The 12885-nt window shown below is 45.2% G+C and overlaps 2 long non-coding RNA genes across 2 annotated transcripts in view; one reads left to right on the plus strand and one right to left on the minus strand.

Moving 5' to 3' along the window:
- LOC108444944 overlaps positions 1 to 12885 on the minus strand; it is a 44035-nt gene that overhangs the window by 5513 nt on the left and 25637 nt on the right. Inside the window, exon 5 of the long non-coding RNA XR_001859661.1 lies at positions 2210 to 2304. This is a non-coding gene — a long non-coding RNA (uncharacterized LOC108444944). The remainder of the gene's footprint in view (positions 1 to 2209; positions 2305 to 12885) is intronic.
- LOC108444945 lies at positions 2312 to 6483 on the plus strand. Its single transcript, XR_001859662.1, has 2 exons — positions 2312 to 5253; positions 5338 to 6483. It is a non-coding gene; the product is annotated as an uncharacterized LOC108444945 (long non-coding RNA).

The raw sequence follows: 12885 nt of genomic DNA on the forward strand, positions 1-12885 counted from the left end.
CCTGTTGGGGCAATAGCTTTGGCTACCAGTATTGTCAATTAACTTCAGCTTGCAAAACTCAAGACAAGATAACAACGCTCATGAAAGAACCACGAAGGGCAGTTTGTGTTGAGCTGCACAGAAAACAAGAGGTCACTTACAAAAGACTCTATGGCAAGTCTCAGACTACTTAAAAAACCTTCCACTCCTCCTGCTTTATTGCCTATCCCCTTAAATGTTCACCAACAGGTTTAGCAGTGTTTTTCCAGCAACACAGGTCTATATACTTCCATATTTTCTATACCAAACTCCACTTACAACCAGTTGCAATGCAGTGTCAAGGAAGCAGTTAGCTGGATTATCAGGGCACTGGGATGCAGATCCCAGTTTCATTCCTGAATGGACTTAGTGTTACAGCATTTAACAACTGTGTAAACATCAGCAGAATGCACTCATGGAACGATCTAGAGCAAAAGCCAAGTGCTGCAGAAAGCTTACAGATGCAGAATCATGCTAGCTAGCTAGCTTCAGGGGAAAAGGAGTTTCCTTAACATTAGGTATGATACTCTCCAAGCAAATAAATTCCAAAGCTTCCCCCCTCCCTTAAGCACCTGACTGCTCACAGACTGCACGCTCTGTCACAGCAAATCACCCCAACTTGAGTCCTGCTCAGTGAATACACCAGATTTCAAGAAACTTTAGCCTGTAAAGTAAAATGAATCCCAATTCCCCCTTTCCCACACTGTAAATATGTGGCAAAAACAAGGCTTGATGCCATTATTGGGTGGGTGTCAACAATTTGTATAAGTGAGCCATTTGATAAGATGTAGAGCTTCCTGCTACTGTTCGGCATAATGTATTCCTTTCTCACAAGGTGAGGGGAATCTGGTGAATTTATCACTGAAAAACAGGGGAATTATTTTGCTTAGTAAATACTTTTGCTCCCTGTAGGCCAACATCTGGATTGTATTATCACTGAAGCCAAACCACTTCACAAATTTGGCCTAAAAAAACCATAAGGGAGCTACCAGATGGATGAGTTTTGCAATCCTGTGCTATGGTGTGAGCTTCAGAATTTGTACAAATCAGGTTTCCTGAATGTCACAGACAACCTTTACATAGATAATATCCATCATTTTTGACAAATTTTCTTTCCATAAGTCATCTGTTGTTTACAGCTCATGCTAAGGGAAAAATAGCCTATCAACAAACAGAACAACCCACCAGCTATTGCTCTGATTCTAACAACGTTTCTGAATCGGATGACTCACGAAGCTCATACGTACACCTTTAAATGAAATAAATCAAGGGACTAAATGAAAAAAAATTGTTGCACTAAACAAACCCTAAACTAAAAAGCTTTCAGTATGTAAACAGTAATAGGATAGCTAAGTCCTCTGGAATGATTACAGACTCATATTGGATGTACCAGTCAACAAAGTGTGATGACAATTTACAGAGCAATCAAAGCTGCACTCACAACTGCACCTCAATTTACAGTATGTTGGTAAATACAGTGGTACCTCGCACTTCGTACCCAGGGCAACCTGGTTCTCAGGTGTTTTATTGAAGCCCTTCTGTTGTAACCCATCGCTTGGCATGGGTGTCAGGTCAGAGGTCAGCATGCCTGTCCAAAGGAGCAGTGGAAGCAAGTGAGCTGGGATGTCCAGCTAACCATCTGCAGGCATGGCCATGCCCTCAGGCATAGGGAACAGCCCACACTGCTGCAAGAGAGCAGGCCCAGGGCACAGCAGGCCTCATGAAGGCAACTGCAGCACCTAAACTGTAACAGGCCACTCCACAGCAGTAAGACAACCCTGAAATACAGGCAGGACAGTGGGACACAGACTAATAAAACTAAACAAACAGCACAGCACTTATAGGAGAAGCCAGCCCATGAGCCTAAGTAGGACTGCTGGCCAATGGGCGGAGGGTGGTTAGGGCAACTAGGAGCAGCTGGTGCCCACAGTGCTCTGACAGCTTTCATGTACGTGTTCTAGTGCCAATTCATATTTTACTTATGAATAGGAATGGAAATATGAAGGCGTGAACTTGAATCAAGCCACCTGACCTGGATGAACACTTCCTGTATCCAAACAGTATGCTGCAGACCTCTGATGTGCCATTCTCTATATTGCCTGTGGAAAAGCAGCCCCAAAATACAGCTGATATTCTGCCTTAGCCCTATCATTTAGCCATGCTTCAGGAAAGAAACAATAGGGATACTAACCGCATTGCAGTCCAGAAGAATGGAGTAAGGTTCGCCTCTGTGGAGTTTGTGATGTTCTTTAACGGCTGTCAAGTTTCCACTGTGTGGAAGTAGCCCTGGTTTTTCAGTAAAAAGAGATGAAAATGACTTTTTGTATCTTTAGATCTTCATTAAGCTGCTACATTTAGCAAGAGATTTTCCCAAAGCACCTCAGAGGATTGGGAGATTCAGTTTCTCTTGGTTTAATTGAGTAGTCAAATCCCCAGCCACCTTTGAAGATTGTGTCTTTAAAGCTCCAATCATGCATAGGTGACTCAGCTTCAGAAATGGTAACACTTTCTCAACTTAGGAAAATAAATTACTCTATTCAAACCTCACTGGCAATCCCCTGGGATGGAAAAGGAAGCACAACCTCGTCTAAGTATGAAAAGAGAAAAGGTCTATGTAAAGAAAACCAAAAAGCTACAAGTGGCAGAGCACAGCAATCAGATTTCTGTCCACAAGTATAATGCATTTCCATAAAACTCAGATCTCACTCACACACCTTCTCCTCAGATTCCATCTGGAAAACAGAGCAAAACCATTTATGGAGCTTCTCTTTTATATTCTTGCTTTTGACACTCAGTGGGTGTTCTCGCTCTTTCATCAGGGAAAGGAAGGTTTGCCTAATGTCCCAAATCAGAAAGTGATAATAACATCAACAGCTAAATACAACAGACAGACGGTGTTCTGTTCCAAGATTTACAGGTGCTTGAAAAGAATGTGTCCTTTCCTCTCCTTAATTCATAATGTCTTAAAAGCAGAATCAAAGTGACAGGGGTGTGACTCCCCTGTGGATGAGACAAGGCACCAGAAAGTTTTCCAGCTGAAAGACAGATGAGTGGAGGCTGGAACCATTTGACTTTTCTCCCCTCAGAAGCATCCAGCATAGCATGAATGAGTGTCCTTTTAGCTCCTGCCTTTATCTGACTAGAACACGTCACGACCTCAAGCTTACCACATTCTCACTTAGTACTAGGGAACATGAACACCTCCTTGAGCATGGGAACACCTTCCAGGCGGCTCCAGGAACTGCCTACAGGGCCCCCTGAAGGTGAGTGGGGGGTCCTGTGTGCTGGGGCACCACACTGGCTGGGGGCACCTCTCTTGTGGGCTCAGCAGCTCAGTGTGTTCACAGGCAGCAGCCATAACCAACATCACTTTTGCTGGGGAAAGTCATCTCTCTTAAACACAAGCTGGGCACACTCAGGTAGTTCTGTTCCTTAGTGAAAATTAGTGCGTACAGACTTCCTCTAGGCCTTGTTGACACGCAGGCCCTGGACAGAAGCTAAGAGCTATCTGAAGGTTAATTGCCCAACATGCCAGTGCTGTGCTCTCTGGTCTCACTGGCTCCCCAGAATCCCTCTTCTGATCTGTTCTTACATGGGGGAAGTTTTCTGTAACTCACATCATGTTCTTTAATTTCCTTTTTTCAAAAGAAAAATTCTTACTGCCAGTATTTAAGCAGTTTGATAGCGCCCTGCTCCACATGGGAGGGCTGACAACTTTACAACAAAGCATTTATTAATTGGAAGTCACAGAAAAATGGAAGAAAAATTTTGTGGGGGAGGGTTTCTGTGATGAGAAGGATTTGTTCATCACTGAAAGAAAATGTTTTGATCTTGTATTTGGGAACCTGCATTTTCTTTCATCACAAATGAGAGGGCATTATCAAAGCAGAGCATGGGCAGGATATTTCAGTGTTGGCAAAACATGGGGTTTTAGTGGTCTTCAAAGTGTTTTTTACCCTCTGCCCTAAGCCAGCCGTGCACTGCCTACTCTGCTCACTTGGCTGCCTATCCTTGCACAGTGTGAATGCCCTTTCCTCACTGGCTCCCAGTCTGCTTGGTTTTGTTTGGCCTAGGTGTCTTCTGGGTGCATTTAGTGCTGTTCTGTAGCTAACTTCTGGGCAGTGGTTCTCTTCTCCAATGCCAAATCGCTGCCCCTGAGCTCTGTAAAACAGCTGGTTTTAGGGGATGTGAGTTTTCCAGCACTGACAGATATTTCAGCCTTCCTAAAGGCTCACGAGACAGCAGCAGTGTAGCACATGGGAAGAACTCTTTGCAGTGGATCCTGTTCTGCTGGTGCAGAGGCACTTGTCAAGGACAATAGCTCTTGGCTAGCATTAATATGACAGAGTTGGGCGTGCTGCCAAGGAAAGCACTCCTTTGTGGTCTGTGCAATGTTTTGCTGGCCTGTCATTTTGAGATCACCACTGACAGTGAACTGAAAACTGCCATTCACCATTATTAGAAAGAAAAAGAAGACTACTCAGCAAAATGGATAACAGGCTTTGCTGAAGCCCCAGAGCAACAAAAGCAGGTTGGGTAGATCATGCATGTGTGTGCGCGCATGTGTGCCTGGGCTTGTGTGAGCCTTGCAGCAGCTGCCCTCTGTGCTGAAGGAGCCCTGAACAGTAGGCAAGAAAGCTTTACCCTCTACAGAATGGAGGCTGGAGTGAGCCTCTTTACACTGGCTTCTGAGAAAATTCAGAGATGATGCTGGTTGCACAACACAAAGAGTCTTTCAGCTTTAGAGATGTTGACTACAGGGCCATCTTTGTACTTGGAAATTCTGCCTGTTTGTTGTCCCATGGATCATGGGATTATCTAAAGTGGCTTTAAGAGGCTGACTTGCTTCTGCACAAGAGGCGTCCTGGCATTTAACAAACTAAATGGGAAGTTACAACTGAGGTCCATGAGATTTCAATTATTTCTTGAGATGTCAGAATTAGGAAGAACAGTGCTCATCGATTCTCATCCTGTCGTTCATTCACAGGGAGTACCCTTGATTGCTTGGAGAAAGGCTGTGTCTGAAAGCACAGAAGGAAGGAGCTGTGTGGCTGTGACCACGCAAGGCATTAGTGACATCTGTGACTTATCTGACATTGCAACCTGATACACAAGGATTGCTCTTATCTCTAGACACTTGCCACATCTGGCTTTTTCTTATTGCTCACACTTTTCATCTCCTAGCCCTTAAAAAGGAGTCTGCTCCCTCTCTACTTACACAGGCACTAAAATAAGGTAAGGCCGATGAACGGTACTTTATTTCTAAATGGGAATGTTCAGACAGGTTCACTGTGATCCCATTAATCCATTTTCTCTTAGAGCCTATACGTCAGAAGACTCTTTCTGAGAATCCTGGGGAAACTAATCTGCTGATGAAGTGATGTGTCACTGAGGCTTTTGAGGCTGCTGCCGAACCACATTCCCCTGTGTGGGATCCTGACGGCCAGAAACTGGGAATGATGTTGCGTGATGTAGCCGATCTGGTCACTGGACAAGCTGCTTCCAAAGTGGAAGAGCACGTACCACGGAAGGATTACGAGCGTGCCTCATCTACTTCTAGAAACCACCTGAAATGACACATGCAGCCTGCGCACACGAAATGGAAGTGTCTGTGTTCGGGCTGCTTCTCGGGAGCCTGGTTCCTCTCTCCAGCTGCTCATACAGGGGCAGCACAAGCTGTGGACTTTCTTCAGGGAAAGGGGCAACAGCCTGTGTGGGGCAGGACACGAGCTTCAGACTGCTGAATCTGCAGAAAGCTGCTTTTCTTTCACCTCTCTATAGCTGCATGGAGTTTCATAGCAAAATGTTTTTAAGACAGCATTGAAGCATTTCCTCTTCAGCCAGAACTTCCTGTTTTGCCTGCGTGGTCTGTCTCCACGCTTCTCACTGCCCCCTCCTTTCCCTTCCCTGTTTGGAATGGATCTTGCTTTTTGCACCTCTGGCGTCCATGTACTCAGTGCACGAAGGGAAATGCAACTCCCCCTCTGTCACCCAAAAAACCCCTCTCAAACACTGAATTCTCTCCATGGTTGAATATCAAGGTGGTTTCAAAGGATGAAAATAAAAATTTTCTGTGGCTTCCAGCAGATTTTAAGGTTTTGTTGTGAAGACATTTTTTCCAGATATTTGATTCAATATGGGAAATGTATCATTATGAAGAGGACTTACTGAGACAAGCAGGTGTTTGTGTCTCCTGGTGCAGCTGTACAGAGAGACTTGGAGTTCAGAAAGCATGAAACATCCTTCACATATGCTTAACTGGGTGACTTTGCTTTTAGAGCAAGTTAAAACACTGCTGGATGAGACGTAATATGCTAACCTGTGTGACCAGGAGACTGCCACTGAGGTTGTGCTAGTGACTCTGTTTAGCCATGTCCTGTCCAGAAAGCATAACAAGACCTTAGAAGGGAAGGTTGTATCACGAAGTCACAAAGAAGCTTTGCTGCTCTGATCGACTCTATGGCTCAAGAGAGGCAGCTACCAATGGGATGGAGCCTCAGTTCTTGGGAGGAATCACTTAACTTTGGCTACAGCTGCCTGTTCTTTAGCTCAAGCACCCTGCACCCAGTAACCTGTATACAATAGCACTTGGGACATCCAACAAACTGTTATGAAGGGATGAAAGATAATGATTTTGTACTGAGAGCCAAGAGCTTCAGGAATAAGAGTAGCTGGGACTACCAGTTATATAGGTGTGTTGAACTAGAGGGCTCAGTGATGTGATTAAGTTCAGATCTCTTCTAAATCATTAAAAATAATGCTATTCTCCAGAGAAGAACTCTGTTGGGGGAGTGTGGGGTATGCCCAGCCCCTGCCCTGGAAGGACGTCTGCTGAGATAAGGAGATTGCTTAACCTCCCAGCAGGACTCCCTGGAAAGGCAACCACTTTGCAGCTACGGCGAGAAGAAGACAGACACAGAATCCTTTGGGAGACCCTATGCAGATCCTTTGTAACCCATTGGCCTTTACCCTCTGACACCCACCCCCTGTATCCCTATAAAAGCCAGCCCTCTACCCCTGTGAGGGCAGAGAGAAGGTTGTATTTGGCCTCCCCTTCACCGGGTATGCACTAATAAAGCTACCTCGTGCAGAACTGCTACACGGGTCTCTCATCTCTCTCTCCCTGGTCTGGCCTGGAGACTGCCCAGTAGAGCAAGAGCTGGAATCACGAGCTGAAAATCACTAAGAGCTGATAGCTTCTCTGCACAAGCACTCCAGCTAGCAGCTGAGGGAAGACACCGGGACCCGGGAAGACAATCCTCCACTGGACCATCTCTCTGGACCAGTCACAGCTTCCTGGGTCAGAGCTACTGACCCCGCATCAGCTGCTTTAGGGGAGCACTGCACCAAGAGACTAGTGAGGTGACACCCCAGCCATGGGCAACTTGTACCTCAGAGCAGGGTGGCTGCTCATGCTTAGAAGAGATTACAGCATGCTGTTCCCTCCAGGCTCCAGGGAGGGCTTTGCTCTAACTTTTCTCTGGCAGAGGGACAGCCAGACTGCACTTAACACAAGGTAGAGATTTCCCTGAAGGACTTATGTAAGTGGGGAGCAAATGACTTGCACTTTAAAGTAACAATGCTTCAGGGACAAAGCTGAAGGAGCTCAGAGAGGCAATTGGAGAGTTAATTACACTTTTGATGTATCCTTATCTTATCAGGATATGCAGATATAAGGCCACTGAGAGGCTGGCCAAGTGGTAAATAGTTGGCTGTGTAAAGACTGAGTCTATGGGCCTTGGTTCCTTAATGTGAGCAAATCCTAGAGGACTTTAATCCTAGAGCAATAAAAAATTAAAATGACATTGCAAACTCTAAACTGTAACCGCCCCAGAAAGCAGCAGACACAGGCAGAGGGGACCAAGGCTTGGGATATACACAACATGTTGCATCCTTGGGGATGTTTCAAGTCCTCCCAGCTTCTGAGGTTCAATGTCACTATCTCCAAACTGAAATGGCTGCTCTTTGTAAGCAAGATCCTGATCCATCTGCTTCAGTTCCTACAGAAGAGCCAGCTCTGGGGCTGCCTGCCTGCAGTATACTATTCTGGAATTCAGAAAACCACTATTTAATTTTCAGTATAGGGAGGCTTGTCTTTGGGTTTCGGGGGGCACATGCCCTTGCACCTGTTTGCTTGTTTTGGCCCTCCCAGGAAGAAGTGTTTAGTGGGGAGATAACCACTGGAAGGCTTGAAGGCTTTATTCTTTTTTTTTTTTCATTCCCCCTGAATAATCTGTTTAGCAGCTGAAATGAGGAGGTACTGACTACCTCTGCAGCTTGGAGATGTTGCCACTTTTAATCTGAGCCTAGGGATGGGCATTGTGAGCTTTACTGCCACAGAAGGATAGCCATCTGTCAAAAGTAGAATTTTGACAAATATTGAGGGCTTGGCAGCCTGATTTGGGAGGCGCTATCAACTGCCCTCAGACTTCCTACTTGAGCAAAAGAAAGGATGACTGAGCAGAGCACATGTGAAAAGAGAACATCCTGGTTGTCTGCATTCTTTCAGATCAGCTTAATCTTCTAAGTGCCCTCCAAAGATAGCCCAAGGGACTCTTAAAACAACTGTGTTATCAACTCTTGAGCATACAGTGCTTTCTCCGGTTGCCTTGACCCTTGGCAGCTGAACTGGACCATCAGCTATCGGTTCTCATGGGCATTGTGTTCTTGGCTAATCACTAAGCCCAACCAGTTATGGTTACATGGGGAGTTGAGAGCAGAGGGAAAGGCTTGATTCCTGTTGCTGCACAGGGTACAGAGTCCCTGCCTCACAGCCTCTAATCTCAAGACTTCTATTTCTGTCAGCTCAGGCTACCAATGAGCTTCAATAGTTTATTTTTCCCCTTTTAAATGATAAGGGAAAAGGCCTTTCCTTCCAGTTTGCTGGAGTGGTACAGGCTGAATGAGTGGCATGGCACACAGGTGGTTAACAGTCTTATTTTCCCATCTGCATGGGAAAATGACTGTTCCTCTAAAGCTACTGCTGTGTGCAATAGGCTGCTGTCCTTCCTGACTCTGCATCCGGCAGCAACTTCCTCCCTTCAGATAAAGTGAAGTTTATCTACAGAATTCTTAGTAACTGGAGGAACAAGCGAGAGGGGCAATCATGAGATCTGCTGGTATGAGCTAGGGTAACGGTACTGAAGCTGAGCACGCCTTCCCTCACAGGGCCCACACGAACAATTTCCCCTTCTAAATGGGAAATCAGTATTCTTGCACACAAGGCTGGCATGCAAAGAAGCTTAAAGCAGCCCATTAAATGCAATACAGCAGAAATGTTAACATGGCACTCAGCCTTAGCTTGTGTACTGATGGTGGGGTAAACAAATAAAGAACTTTGGGGCTTATATTCTGCTTATTACATTTGAATTTTGTGACATATTTTATAGTACTTAAACTGCATTACTTTAACTACATATACAAGCACAAACCATATACACATGAACCGTGCACTCACTATCCAGGCCTACTGTTTGCTCAGGAGTCAAAGGTCAGGGTTCTGGATGATGGGACAAGTTTAGCTTTAAATTATGCTCTCAAGGGCTTCCCTCTGTGCGTGTCTATTTAGAGGCATTTCAGCACTAGGTAAAGAACACTGGCTTTTAATTACACAACGGAAAAAATTAAATGGAAACCAGTTTTGAAATGCTACGTAACCTAAGGAGGATAATTTGGAAAATGGATTAGAGAGTTTCTGAATCCACCTTTTTGACTGAACAGTGAAGCTAGCAAGCACCTGTTCGTACAGAGTTCGTATGATACTGATGCCTTTAGGAGTAAGACTTTAGGCCTCACTAAGCCAGGAATTTCAGTTTGGTTCTGTATTTCTAGAACTATCGTGTTCTCTTTTCAGATCTGTAAGACATCTTATGTAATTTAGCACCAAACTGATTCTGTCACCCCTCCTCTGTGAAGATTTGAGATGACAGTCCTTGAGACAGCTGTTTCTTCTGCTAAAGAAAAAACATTGTGCTAGAGCCTCAATGTCCTTCTAAAGCAATAAGTTGTCTTGAAAAAGGTAATGTAATTTACTTGATGGAAAGAGGATGTAAATCCAGCACTTAGTGGCATTCTGGCCTTACTTTGTCTGTCTAACAGAAAATGAGCAGCTTTTTTTTTTACAATAGAGTGCTCTGATATTAATTTTCTGAGACTGGGATCAAGAGGTGTACATGACTTTTGGTGTTGTACAGTGGATGCTCAGTCCCTGCTGCATCAGGTGCTATACAAGGCAAAAACGTAATTAGGTAGTAAATAGCTCTGAGATTCCTGTGGCTGTGCTCCAACACTATCAAGTGTACGCTGTTCTGCAGTGCCTGAGAGCTGAGAGCACTTGGTGGGGACTACGAAAGGGTCTCTCTTTGCTGCTCCTAATCATAACGCAAGTGCAGGACCCTAAGGTCTTTGGGACACCTGTCAAGTGTGAGTTCACCTTTTGAGCCATGCTTCATAAGAGATCTTACCTCTGCTGGCAGCCGAAGTAAGGACCCTGATGAGGTCAGTGTCAATTCAAAGTGGGAAGGAATTCAACAAAGTAGCTTGTACTTGTTCTTTTTGTCCCCGGGTAAGATGGATTCGTGAGTTATTGAAGAGGGAGGGGGAGGAGGTAAGACATGCAAGCAGCTCTAACCAGCTGGAACTAGATCTCTCCTAGCTGGACAGTTACAATTTGTCAAACAGAAACAATGCTCAACTGTTTGCCCTGGAGTAAACAGGACCGGAACAAAGCCTCAGCTGTATGTGTGTGTGCTTGTGAACCTCCTTGCACGCACTTTGCTGGCTGTCCACGTGCTGGTCAGTGTGTGGCTTGTATCTTTAATCAAAGATAAAAGGAGAGGGATGGGCAGGCAGTGACAGGCAAACATAACCCCTCCACACACCGGGGGACCTGCAGTTTGTCTATGCCAGGCCTATGGTCTGTGTCTGGTGAGTCTGAAAGATTTCTGTATGTAGTTCCACATGTTCATAAAATCTGAGTTGGGAAAGAAGTTCCCATGAATTAGGACAAGCTACAATTCCCTCATGGAGCTCTACAAACAAAGCAGCTGTTAAGTGAGGCTTATAAGCACAGCTAATTTGGTTACTAACATGGTCATTGGGACTGCAAGGTGAGAGCGGGTGAAATGAGCAGTTTGGTGCTCCCCACGCACCTTTACTGGCACCTCAACACTGGTCAGCTGCACTGTATCACCTGACACCCTGGAGATTCACTCTGCTGCCTGAGCAGTCTGAAGTTCCCCTTCCATTTTGTACAAGGGAACATCTCAACCATTTATCTTCAGCCAGTAAGGCACAGAGCTGGGATTGCTGATAGGCAATCCACTCCCATGCTCTTGGATCACAGTACAGCTCCTCTGTTCAGATTGTGAGAGCTGGAAACAGTCAGGTTGATGCTGTATTTTCCAATGTCCCTTTCAAATGTGGAGTCTCAGAAGAGTAACAAGATGTAACTCATTTGTCACTGCTCCTAGTGATGGAAGGAAAGAATGAGGGGAATGTGTCCCACGGCACCAGAGTGAATTGGAAACAGAACAGTGAAATTCTGGTGAAATGAAATAAATTAGTCTAATTAGCCTGTCCACTTAATTAAAATGATTTTCTTTGTGCCGGTTTGTCTGTGTTAAATGACATGGAGGGAGCTGATGTGTGTCTGTTTAAGAGCATCTGGAAATCTCTGACATTAGGGAGGGAATGGGGGTAGGATGGTGAAGTATCGGACAGAGAAAAGGAATGCTGGAATTAGAAAAAGAAGTACTGGAGTGATGGAGATTGGACGCTCAGTTTAATTTACTTGCAGACAGTGAAGGATTTCTCATCCAGGTAAGGACAGGATGATGCCTCAGTCTGGATACAGGACTGAGAACAACAGGTAAAGGAATTGCCCTCCTCACAGTCACAGAGACAGGCTGTGTCATTAAGTCCCTGAAAACAGCACATTAAAATCCCTGCTCATTTTCTGTCTGCTTTCCAAGGTCCTTGAGGAAGCTGAAGTACTATGTTCTCTAGTTACGCCTGGCCACACGGTTGTCTGGGCTGAGGTCCCTGTCACAACAGCAGTCTCCTCCTCGGCTGCCACCTTTCTGTTTGTTCTGACCACAGAAAATGATGCCAAATGGCACCATAAACTGATCCTTGGCTCACAGTATTTGGCAAACCAACCCTGGAACTGATTAACCTTTAACTTCACTTATCTGCTTAGCTCTCTGAAGTAAGAGATTGGCACTGGCACCAGCAGACTTGGGAAGGTGATGCTGTACTGGCCCATACCGAGTCTATACCCAAAAGGTTTCCTTAGGGGTATAAGGGAAGTGCCTCAGGAAGGCTGATGAATGAATGGCTTATTTTCTGATGTGCATGGGACTAAGCTTGCCAATATCCAAAGGCAAGAGAGGTTTCTGAGGCCCTATATGATCAAACAGAAGTCTGGGAACATTTAAATAGCCAAGGCCATGCGTTAATGGACTTGCTGTTCCCAGCACAAGTGAGACGAAATGGAACTTGTATACCCTAACCAGACACCCAAACTTAATACTTTGAACTTCAGGGGACGCAACCACAGTGCTCATGCAGCAAACGAGTGGTCCTCACAGTGTACTTCACTAATCCCCCTTTAGATCAGCCCTACCCTTTAAGTCACTTGCATCTCTTTTCCAGCCTGTGTGTTGCAAACCTGGAGTTGTGCGGGTTGGGGATTTTGCTCAGTTGATCACTCTAGAAAAACAAAAAGCTTTTGAAAACTTCCAAATTAAAAGAAGTTTTTGTGTCAGAACTGAGAAACAGAGCACTGCCAGGCTTCTGTCATTGCAAAGAGCAAGAGCAGGACAGGGGAGGAGGGGGACATAGAGAGACAGCACAATGGCAGGGAGG

This window comes from Corvus brachyrhynchos, unplaced genomic scaffold (assembly GCF_000691975.1).
Source record: "Corvus brachyrhynchos isolate BGI_N302 unplaced genomic scaffold, ASM69197v1 scaffold112, whole genome shotgun sequence".
In the NCBI taxonomy this organism is placed as follows: Eukaryota; Metazoa; Chordata; class Aves; order Passeriformes; family Corvidae; genus Corvus; species Corvus brachyrhynchos.